Raw genomic sequence first — 12,732 nt, 5'->3', positions numbered from 1 at the left:
CCTTATTGAAATGACTCGATGAATTTGAAAAATCCAGTCAGCCGAATAAGGCCTCTTTAGCGGCCTACAAGGCACTACTCGACGACACGTGGAAACACTACAGACTCTTACAAGAAGAACTAGACGATTTAGGTGTGACATCAATCTCATCTCAACCATGAGATAGCGACCCCGAGCTTTGGACTCCTTTGGACACATCACCACCTTATCATCATAGCCTACACAGAAGCTATGACACACCTTAGTCCACATCATAGATAAGACATCGACCCCCGACCTTCGGACACTTCTCCACACCATAACCTACACCTAGCCCCTCAACATCCTAAAACCAAAACGTATATAAACCGAGACTTCACCCAGGTCGGGCAATTCTTGTTCTTCTTCTAGTTGCTGTACTCATAGAGCCCCTTTTCTCCGGTTCGGTATTATTTTGTAAGTGTTAACATTTATAATAAAGTTTTATAAAGGAAAATTAGTAGTTGGGTTACGACTCAGCCTTCTTACTACAATCCAAGTACCAACTTTACGTGACATAGGCGAGGAGGAAGACCCGCGCGTTTCCGAAATAACAGGCATATATTACGATCTGGTAGTATGAACACTCTTATAGATAATGCCCCACCGGCATCGTCGTCGAAATCGCCAAGCTGCGATTCATCCAATGTCGCCGAGCCGACATCGATTAAATTACCGGAAATTCATTTACCTACTTTCGACGGTACCATCGAGAATTGGCATTTCTTTTACGATTCCTTCTCGTCCACAATAGATCGAAGCGAACGACTAACACCGGTACAAAAATTCCATTATCTCCGATCATCCTTGACTGGAAAGGCCGCGCAAAGCATCCAATCGTTAGACATTACGGATTTCAATTATTCAATCGCTATTGACGTTCTTAACCCCTTAACAACATACAACTACGGGCATAGCCCGTAGTACGATGATCGGGCCAAGTATAAATATTAGCGGCGACGGCGCCCTCCTAAAGTTACAAATATTTGCGGAATATTTGATAAGTAATTACAACCTGATGTAATAATTGTGGTATATGCAAATACTACAAAAAGTTTATTTATACAAAAATCAGTAATACAAAATTAATAATCTGCAATGGTGTGATACAATTCGAAACATTCTGCTAGATGTAAGGGAACTTTGCACTTCTTACACTCCCACGTTGTTTCTCTACGTCTTTTATTTTTTTGGCAAACTCTACAAGGTTTTGACGGTCTTAATTTTGATGCTGTTGAGTCAATGTGTTTTGAAAAATAAGCCCAATGCTTCGCGTGCAGTTTCTCTGGCACATCACCGGAATATAATTGTCCTTGTTCTCTATAATTCGGTTTTGGCATATTCTCCAATAGTGATTCGGCTATGTTGATCCTATAGTCAACGTAACATTGTTTCTTCCCGTTATTTATTTTGTTGCATAAAACGTATGAATTAAAAAGACCAATGTCGGAACAGATAAAAAAAATTTTTTATATCCTTTCATGTATTTCCTTATTACTGGAAAGCATGCTAATATTTGGTCTTGGAGATCAATTCCATTCATTCCCTTGTTGTATTTTGTAATACAATTTGGTTTTGGAGAACGATTGGATCCTTGTGTAGTTATTTCGACTGTTTCATGTTTTGTCGTCATAATATAAACATCTCGCTTGTCTTTCCATTTTATAGCGAGTATTCGGTTGCAGCTTCTTATTGCATATTCCCCCTTTTTAATTTTACATTGCACAAATCTTTTGGCATATGCTTGCTATTTCCACGTACCGTGCCAATTACATTTGTTTTATAATTAAACGATAATGTCATAAACAATTTTGGGGAAGAATACCAGTTATGTATGTGTAAAGTGTGACCCCTATGCAACACTGACTCAGAAAGCTCTTTCACAACACTTTCCGAAGCGCTATCATCACGGTTTATTTTATCGTGGCCTGTAAATACAGGGTGGTTGGTAACTGGTGGTACAGGCTGAAAGGGGGTGATTCTACGCGAATTTAAAAAAAAATTTTTATTCTATATTTTCGACTTCTTTTTCGCGTTACCAACCACCCTGTATTTTAAATTCATAGCAATAGCCTGAATCGGACTCACACAATTTATAAAATTTAACGCCAAACCTTGTCCTTTTTGATGGGCTAAATTGCCTATAAGATAGGCGCCCCTTGAATTTCATGAGCGATTCATCAATAACAATGTCTTCTTTCATTATATATACTTCTTTAAATTTTTGGTTCAAAAAATTGATCACAGGTTTAATCTTGCTCAATTTATCTGTATTGGCAACCAGATTATTGTTTGCGAAATGCAAACACCTTGTAATTTGCGGATATCTTTTCAAGGGCATTGGTTTTCTAAATATCGGCGTTTCGATAACAGCCCTCTTCGACAAATTCATTTGTATTCTTGGTTTTTTTACCTGTGCCATTATTACGGACAATGCGAAATATCTTTTAATTTAGTTAGAATCTACAATGTCCAAAAACCAAGTGTCGTCGATTTCTCATGTTCTGCGTGGATTCGCTCGTATTTGATCTGCATACCGGTTAGTTTCGATTACAATATTTTCCCAGAATATTTCATCAAAAATTAGATTAAATATATCTAATTCTCTTCTACTTCCTCCTAATTGACATAACGCTGTCTCTCTTATGCCAGGAGTCATCGTATAGTCCCAGATTTTTGAAATATTTCTTATTTCTTTCCAAAGCCAGGGCTCTTTGTTACTACTTCAATATTTGCAATGTGCCTGTTTTTATAAATGATACATTCAAAATATATCTCCATTTCACTGTTCTCTTTAATTTTTCTCATTCTTATCCTATTATTTCTTTTGCTGTATACTAGTATTTTTATCTTACTGGTATTCACTTCAATATGGGTTCTTATAAAGTATTCTTATAATTCACCAATAGTATCTTATATATGTGTCGGGTTTACATTAGAATTAGGGTTAGGGGCGTGAAACGAATCTTCGTTTGGATTACACGTTGTCGTTATGCAATAGAGAAGACATTGGCTAGTGCAAATACGATTATCATAGAACCGGACAAGTAACCGTGGTAATTAGATACTCCAGAAACTAATGACAATGATCCTAGGTTCAATAACGAATCCGCGGTCGACGGGATGATAGATGAACGTGTTCACAAAATCTAAGTCGGGAGCGTAATATTCACTGGTCGTAAAGGGTTACACTTTTCGTGGATGAGATCGCGAGTGAGAATGACTTTCCCGCCCCGATGATGCCACAGAGGAAAACTATAATGGGGTGTGTCTAAGGACACGAGATCATCTGATTCGTCGACAAAAGCCTTCGTTCAGAAAGTAAGGAAAATTGGCGTTGCTGCTAATTGGTCAATCTCCATATCGGAGGTTAGAAAAAGATGCTAGCCGCCCTCGAGGGAAAGTTGCTAGTGCGAGACGCCGCTCGTTGAAAAATAGGTCTCCCTTATTTTCCCGTAGTTGGGACAAAGACTGTTTGTCTGTTTGAAGGACTTTAGTTAGCTAAATCTTAAGATTTATAACGGGCTCTCGGGCTAGCTGAACATGTACTGCGGAGACGCATCGACATCTGGCAATCATCTTACTCGAAGAATAGGGTCTGCGTGTGGCGAGGTACGGGACAGAGACCGTTGGAATGTTTACTGTCGAGTGTTACAACTATTTCCTTCTTAAGGAGAGCTATAGAATTACTCCATGCCTTTGTTAGACAAAGCGTTCATCCCGTGACCGCGGCTACGTTCGGCTACCGGCTGTCGCCTCGAGCCCAAACTCACTATCACAAATCTCGAATAAATACAATCGGATCGAAGGACGACAATTGTTTAATTACACCTATGATAGAATCTAGATTACGGTGTTAAGGGATTTTCTCGAAGTTCCAAAGGGAAGGCTCCGATGTCCTTTCATCTCCGACATATGTTTTATGTTTCCTGACATCACCAAGTCATCTGCATAATATACACCCCCTACTATTTATTTATGTTCCTTATTAATAAAGTATTTATTTGAAAGTTATAAAATATTGAGTGTCGTATTAAGCCCATAAATAGTATGTATATCCTCTCCTTTGCCCTTGTTACTGTTACCTAAGCCCCTCGGCTGCTATGTCCTCAGTTGTTTTGATCGTACTTAACTACTCTTTTGCAAAGCAATGTTGTGTCTTTTAGCTTGGAGGTACTTTTATTTGCTGTAAAACTTTAAAATTCAAAAGTTGCAAGCTTTCCTGTTTTGTATTTTGCAATAAATACTTATAGTAGTCGTTGAGTAAGACTACATTTAAGAATGGCCAAGCTTAACAGTGTTGAAAGCTATTTTAAAATGTCAATATATTTGGAAACGCCAAAGACAGAAAAAGATCACAGTAAAAGGATAAGAAAGGAATTTTGAGCATTGTTTTTTTGTGTTTTCAAACTAAAATTAGTATTCTCTAATTTTTCGAATAATTATTATTCATAAATTCTTAAATATTTTTAATAGATTTAATAATTGTTTTCATTTCATGTATTTAATTGTTGCTATAGTTTGCAACAATTTAGTTAAATGTTGATTTGGCAACATTGAACACTGTTTATTTTTTATCAGCTTCATTCTAGAATATAAGGATACACAGCTATGAGATATGTCAAGTCATTCAACAAACTACTAGCTTTAATTTTGGATATTTTGTGGCGGATGAAAAGAAAGGTTGCGTTTCGTCCCGGGACTACCGATGGACTCGTCAGTAAGGCTATGCCCGCTAGTCCCTGCCTTAGACGTAGAGGTAGTCTCGCTAAGTGCGGTATTTGTGGTCGGGGGTCGTGGCTGGCACGAGACACTGCGCATCGGCGAAATCGCAACGGCCTGCGCAATCCGTGCCGTGCGCGGACCTGGGCCTGAGGGTCCCCTGGGTCTCCCCTGCGAATGCGGCCTATGCATAAACATGGCGGGCGAAACCGTCCAGATGAGATCGCAGATGAAATATCTGGGTCTCGTCATCGACAGCCAGTGGACGTTCGAGCCACACTTCGACTACCTGATTCCGAAAGTGTCGATGGCTGCTAATGCCCTGTGTGGCCTGCTACCGAACATCGGTGGGGCGGGAGACACTGTGCGCCGACTTTACGACGGCGTCATTCGGTCCCGAGTGATGTACGGGGCCCCGGTATGAGCGGACGATCTGATGGCGAGCCGCCGCAGCAACCTGCTCCTGAGGAGGCTACACAGGGTAACCGCCATCAGAATCATTAGGGGATACCGGACGGTGTCCCACGCGTCGGCCACCGCTCTAGCCGCCCCCCTCCCGCGGGAGCGCGTGCTAGCGCTCAAAAAGAGATACACCCACTGGAAAGTATGGCATTCGGGAGAAGATCCGACCGAGCAGGCGGCTCCGAACGACATAGGAACCGCTGAGAGGACGCGTGGGACCGATGGCGATCCCAGCTGATCAACGAGGGAGGTGAACATCGGGGCGCGGAGGCGGTCCTCCCAAACTGGGAGGCATGGAGAAGCCGCCACGGCCTCCCGCTCATATTCAGATGCTCACCGGACACGGCGTGTTCGGCGAGTTCCTGAAAAGAATCGGACGGGAGACGACAGACATCTGTCACCATTGCGGAGAGGACAGGGACACGGCGCAGCACACCCTGGAGCTTTGCCCGGCGTGGGAGCTGCCCCGCTACTCCCTGTGACACGCCACAGGAGGAACATTGACCCCCTCCTGCCCCCAGCGATTATAGAGGCGATGCTGAGAGGGCCACAGGAATACGACGCCGTCCGCCTCTTCTGCGAGCGAGTTATGCTCGTGAAGGAGCGAGCGGAAAGGAAGAGAAAGAAAAACTCGTAGCCCTCTGGTGTTGGCGGTTGGTACCCGCGGATCGAGAGGTGTTGCGTCGCGTTGATGCCTCCGACCTGTCGACGTCCTATTGATACCGATCCGCCACATTTTATTCTGGTAGAAATTTGCAAAATTCCAAAGAAGATATTAGAAATCCATCTTCAGGAATTTATGTCGCAAAAGTATTGATGATAAATTCAATAGTAGGTTTAAGATCCTGCATGCTTCCAAACCTGTTGCTAAAATTCATGTTGATGTAATCCTAATTTCCCCAAATTTTCATCTTTATTTTTACACTGCGATTTAAGGCAAGGAAAATGATTGAAAGTTTCTTTTGTTCGTGTTTCAAATCATTTTTCCTTCTTAAAAAGGATTTTAAGGAAGATAAAAAATATATTTTTCTCAAAGTATGATAACGTTTGTGATAGATCATGCATGATCTTGTCCTTTCTTTGCAAAGCTATATCTTAGATATAAAGATACCTTAGATATATATAGCCCTTAAATGTTCCATATCTTTCTATTTACTTATACTCCCATCTTATTCTTCTGGTCTGAAAGTATAACTGTTACAGCTTTTAATGGTGTTTTGTTTTTATCTTTTGAATATATCCCACTTCATTTATCACTTTTAATTTATCGTCAGTTCTGCCCGAGCAGTCGAGCAAGGCGGACGTAAAATATAGTGCTTCTGACATAGTGCAAGTGAACCAACCAAGGATGGAAAAAGTTCCAACGATAAGAATATTAAATAAAGGAGAAACATACACTATAAACAGGGCAGTAGACCAACAGTGCCCAATCAAAACAATAAGTGAAGCACAGGATTGCTCAAATACAAACGAAATAGAGATGGAAATCATACAAAAAGACGACGAAAAGAACAATATCAACAAGGATCTACCACAACATAACGAAAGCTGGAAGACTGTAACTTCCAGCAAAAAAAGAAAAATAAATACAAACACAAATGTTATGAGGACTATAGAAACAGAAAGACAGCCAATGGCTACAGGAAATTCCCACACAAAACTCCTTCAGCTCATTGACAGAAGAGATGGACACAGACCCTACAGAAAAACCAAGAACACACACGCCTAAGCCACCGCCAATCTACATAGACGCAAAAATAATAGACCCCCTCATTGACCTGCTAAACAGCGCGGCAGGAAAAGAAAACTACACTATCAAACAGCTCAAACTGGACCAGGTAAAAGTACAAACCAATACCCCAGAAACCTACAGAAAAGTAACAAAAGCGCTAAAGGAAAAAACGCTGGGTATCATACCTACCAACCCAAATCTGATAAAAGCTACAAAGCTGTAATCAGAGGTTTGCGCCCTAAAACAAATACAAACAAAATATGAGAGGAATTGGCCAAGATCGGACACCAGGTAAGAACGATCAACAACATAACCAGATTTGACACTAAGCAACCATTACCCCTATTCCTAATAGAGCTAGAACCGAAAAACAACAACAAAGAAATATTTGAAATTAAAAAAAATCTCAAACAGAATAATCACAGTCGAGCCACCCAGGCACAAAAAAGACATACTATAATGCATGAGGTGTCAACAATATGGACACACTAAAAATTACTGCAACAGGAACCCGGCGTGTGTCGTATGCGCAGAAAAGCACCTAACAGCGAACTGCCCACACACGGGAAAAATAAACGACGTAAAATATCACAATTGCGGTGGAAATCACCCAGCCAGCTACAAAGCCTGCGTAGTCAGAAAACAACTACAAAGCAAACTTTTCCCACCGGTAAAAGTAGTCAACCGGTCGTCACCCTCAGATAATCAAGAACAGAACAACCACAGCAACTACGCTACAGGAATCAAAGAGCTAATAAAACATTCCATAAAAAACACCGAAATACTCACAAAAACGATAAGCGACCAAAACTAACTCCTCAGACAGCAAACACAGCAGATAACAGTCATGTTACAATTACTTACTAACATGATGAGCAAAAAATAAAAATAGACACGCTTAAAATAGCAGCCTGGAACTCTAACGGCCTACAACAAAGGGCCCTAGAAACTAAAACATTCCTGCACAGCAATAACATCGACAGACTACTCGTCTCAGAAACACACCTGACAATAAAAAGCTACATAAAAATACCACACTACACCATATACGACACCAAGTATCCCTCAGGGAAAGCACACGGGGGGGGGGGCGGCAATAGTAATAAAAAACGACATTAAACATCACCTACACAGCCAGGTCAGTAAGGAACATATACAAGCAACCACCGTTACCGTACAGACTAACACCAACAAACTGCAGTTGTCAGCAGTATATGTACCGCCGCGACACAAAATCACAACGCAAGTGTGGGAAGACTACTTCCGACACTTAGGTGACAAGTATATTGCAGCGGGAGACTATAACTCAAAGCACACACTATGGGGATCAAGAATCACCACACCTCGAGGCAGAACCTTGGAAAAATACATCAGAAATAATAACCTCAATATATTATCCACAGGAAGACCGACAAACCTCAGCAAAATACCTGACCTCCTTGATTTAACAGTTACAAAGGGACTAAATGCAAATAAACTAAATATAGCACCCAGTCTGGAGCTTAGCTCCGATCATACACGCATAATTATTACATACAGAAACTAACCAATACTTTACAGCAGCACAGAGAAGCTATGCAATAAAACCACCAAATGGCAAATATTCAAAGAAATAATAGAGAGCAAAATCAGCTGCAACATCCCACTGAAAACACCTGAACACATCGATCAAGCAGTAACAACACTCACAGAAACTATCCAAGAAGCAGCAAGGGCAACCACTATACCTGAAACAACCAACAGACAAACAAAAACAGTTCCACTAGACATCCTCGAAAAAATTAGAGAAAAAAGAAAAGCGAAAGCAAAATGGCAAAAACACAGAACAAAAGAAAACAAAAAACACCTAAACAAACTCACAAAAGAAATAAAAAACAAAATAAAAGAGCATAACAAGAACGAGTTCACAAAGTTCATCGAGTCACCATCTGCTCACGAGAACTACAACTACTCCCTATGGAAAGCCACAAAAAAAATAAAGAAGACAACAAAAATGGTACCAGCAATCAGAAGAGCAGACAACACATGGGCAAGAAGCAACGAAGAGCAAGCTGAAGAATTTTCCAACCACCTATGCAACACATTCACCCCACACAACATCAACAACAGCAACCACAATAGTCATACGGACGAGGATGCGCTAACTACTAGTACACCAACTGACAATCACTACACCATACCCAAAGCAACAGCACAAGAAATCAGAAACATAATGGAGAAAACAAAAAACAATAAAGCACCAGGAATCGACCTAATTAACGGCAAAATCTTGAAAAATCTTCCGCCAAAAGCGATAAGACAAATCACAATAATAGTAAACGCAATACTAAGAATACAATACTTTCCAAAAGCTTGGAAACTGGCACAAATCATAATGATACCCAAACCAGGCAAGAACCCACACGAAACCAAATCTTACCGACCAATCTCACTTCCGGTGTTCTCTAAGATACTAGAGAAAATAATTTACGACCGAATAAAATCCATAATAGAGAAGAATCAACTAATACCGGATCACCAATTCGGATTGAGAAACAAACACTCCACAATAGAACAAACGCACAGACTCGTCAATGAAATCTTACAGGCCCTGGAAACAAAACAATACTGCACGGCACTCTTCATGGACATCGAAAAAGCATTCGATAAAATAAACCACACTAGCCTACTTCAATCGATCAGGAAACAGTTCCCGGGGCAGAAATACCAACTAATCAAATCATACCTAAGCAGCAGAAGCTTCATAGTAAAAATCAAAAACACATACTCGAAAGCTAAAGAAATCAAGGCAGGAGTTCCGCAAGGAAGCGTCCTAGGACCAATTTTATACACATTGTACACGGCCAACATACCAACAACTAACAATAGCAAAATACTGACATTCGCGAATGACACAGCTGTACTAGTCAGGCACACTAACCCTGCAACAGCAGTTACATTACTACAAGAACATATCACAAAAATAGAAAAGTGGCTTCAAGCAAAACAAATTAAAGCAAATCTTGATAAATGCAAACACATTACATTCACACTGCGAAAACAGAAACCACCAAACATTGTACTAAACGGCACACACATAATACAAACAAGGCAAGTCAAATACCTAGGACTCCATATAGATACACGACTCACATGGAAACAGCATATTAAAGCAACAATAGACAAAATACAGATGGCAAGGAGACAAATGTACTGGCTAACAAGTCGAAAATCCAAACTAAGCATAGAAAACAAACTAAAAATATATAAAATGGTCATAAAACCAATCTGGACATACGGAATAGCACTGTGGGAACAGCAGCAATGAGCCATATATCCAAAATAGAAGTAACGCAATCGAAAATACTCAGAACAATAGTAAATGCGCCATGGTACGTTACGAACGAGGACATTCGGAAAGACCTGGGAATACCAACGGTCAAGAAGGAGATTAACAGAAGTGCAAGAAGGTACAGAGAAAGAATAGCAACGCACCCGAACTGGCTGGCAGCGGAAACGGTCGGCGCATCAGACATAAAAAGAAGATTAAAAAGGGAACACCCAACAGATCTCACAAAGGACGTAACCTAACATAGAAACACTTACCACACTAAAGAAGTAAATCAATCAAATTCGAAGATGGTATCCCACAGGGGGTAGCCATCCACATGTTATATTATTATACCACTAGGCTATAATATTTTACCAAATGTCCTACTGGACAAATTGTAAAATGTAAATAAATAAATAAATAAAATAAAAAAATAAACTTCTTCCACATCACTAGAAAAGTCAACTACTTCTTCTACACCGCTAGAAAAGTCAACTACTTCTTCTACACAATTAACATTAACATCTAAGTCTAACTCACATTAACTATCCATGTCAGTTCTCGAGATTACCGAACATTCACTTCCTCTATTAAGTATCCTCTAGTGCTACGTCCACTAACATACTAAGGTCAACTTCAAGAGCCTTGCTCTAGTGTGCATATCTATCTTACCTTCGTGCGAAAACTTGTTATCTACGATTGATTCCTACTCAACAGTTTTTTTTTATACTTACGTATGAATATTTTTTTTTATTTATTTATTTGGATTTTACAATTTGTCCAGTAGGATATTCTACTCAACAGTGTAACTTAAGTGTTGGAAATATATAACTTATAATTCTGTGAATCACAGTGTTATACTGACTGAATCAGATCTATTATCTTAACCGAAATCAGGGGATCGATCTATTCGCGGTGTCGATTCTTGCAATTGTAACGGGAATTTACGACTCCCGCTAATGCGTATTCTCGCAACCGCGTCTCCCGGCGATAGGTCGAAAATACACTCGGTAAGAAGAATAAAGTCGTATTATATTTAGATGATATTTTAGTCACTACAGAAACGATTGAAGAACATATTTTGATTTTTCGAATTTTTGAAGAAATTTTTCATTTAGCTGTATAAAACGATTTACAATTCCATTTAGACGGATTTTCTTTTTTATACCGCGAAGTTACATATCTTGGCTATCTAATTTTAATGAATCTAGTATTCGTGCCAGTCGAGACGGCATTGAATCTGTCTGAGACTATCCAATGCCACGAACGGCGAAAGACGTACTGCATTTTGTGAACTCCGCAAGCTATTTTAGGTATTTTATTCCAAATTTTTCTATTTTAGCGAAATCCCTATGAATTATTGAGAAACGGTGCGAATTTCCAGTTTGGCGCGAAAGAAAATACGGCCTTTACGTGTTTAAAAAGGTAAATTAGCTGATGAACCGGTTTTGGTTATCTATTCCCCCGATATAAAACAGAGTTGCATTGTGATGCCATCGCAAGTGATTTCGGCGCGGTATTAATTAAAAAACAAACGGACGGTTTCTTTCGATCTATATTTTATTTTAGTAAACGAACCATTATCGTAGAGTCAAAATATTGCAGCTTCGAGCTGGAACGTTTAGCCGTTATTCATGCCATCAAGAGGTTCCATATTTATATTTATGGGATTCATTTTAAGATCGTTACCCATTGCGATAGTTTGCGGCTCACGTTAAGCAAACAAATAGTTAACCTACGCATTGCGCGATGGGTGATCTTACAAAATTGGATGTGAAAATGTCACATGTTGACGCATTAAGCCATTGCTGCAGTGTCCTTATCTTAGAACCAAACTCAAACAAATTGTTAAATCAGGAAGTCCAAAAACAACTTTCGTTAAATACCTGGAGTTACATCTGGATCATAAGTTGAACTGGGAGAAACACATACAAGAAGAAACTAAACACGTACATCTAATCAGAAAATCCATGTAGCTCGTAGCCAGAAAATCTAAATCAGACTGGTCTTATGAACTACAAAAATGGGGCATGGTTGCCAAATCAAATATGAAGAAAACGGAAACTTTCACCTCGACTACGCTAATATCAAGACTAAGTGCACACAAGATTCTCCAAAGCATATCACAACAAAATGGACAATTACATAAACTCTTGCCAAAAATAGTAATCCTTACTTGGGCTTTCGGTTCGGTTCGGGGCGAGGGTAACACACGGATGGAGAGCTCTGTGGAAAAAGTGAAGTGTGAAGGGAAACAGGGAAAGGAAGCATAAAGAAGCTTGAAGAAGGGAAAATAAAGAGTGAGCATACGAGGAGAAAGCAAAAGAAAAGTGAAAAAGGAGACAAGAACGAGAGAGCTACAAATAAGAAAAACTAGAAAAGAAGAGGTTAGGGGGCCAGAAGCGCGGCAAAACAAAGTAAGGTAGGGAAAAGGCAGATGGCGACAAACAGGGGAAAATCAAGGATCACTGGTAAAGCAGTTTTCAAA

The 12,732-nt window shown here is 39.9% G+C and overlaps 1 pseudogene; it reads right to left on the bottom strand.

Moving 5' to 3' along the window:
* Nucleotides 1-1,103: 1,103 nt before the first annotated feature.
* Nucleotides 1,104-2,715, bottom strand: LOC117238767 (annotated as a pseudogene).
* Between the last annotated feature and the right edge of the window lie 10,017 nt (nt 2,716-12,732).

Source organism: Bombus vosnesenskii, unplaced genomic scaffold, assembly GCF_011952255.1.
Source record: "Bombus vosnesenskii isolate JDL3184/JDL3185 unplaced genomic scaffold, Bvos_JDL3184-5_v1.1 scf7180000013606, whole genome shotgun sequence".
NCBI lineage: Eukaryota > Metazoa > Arthropoda > Insecta > Hymenoptera > Apidae > Bombus > Bombus vosnesenskii.
This window is presented reverse-complemented; position numbering and strand designations above follow the sequence as displayed.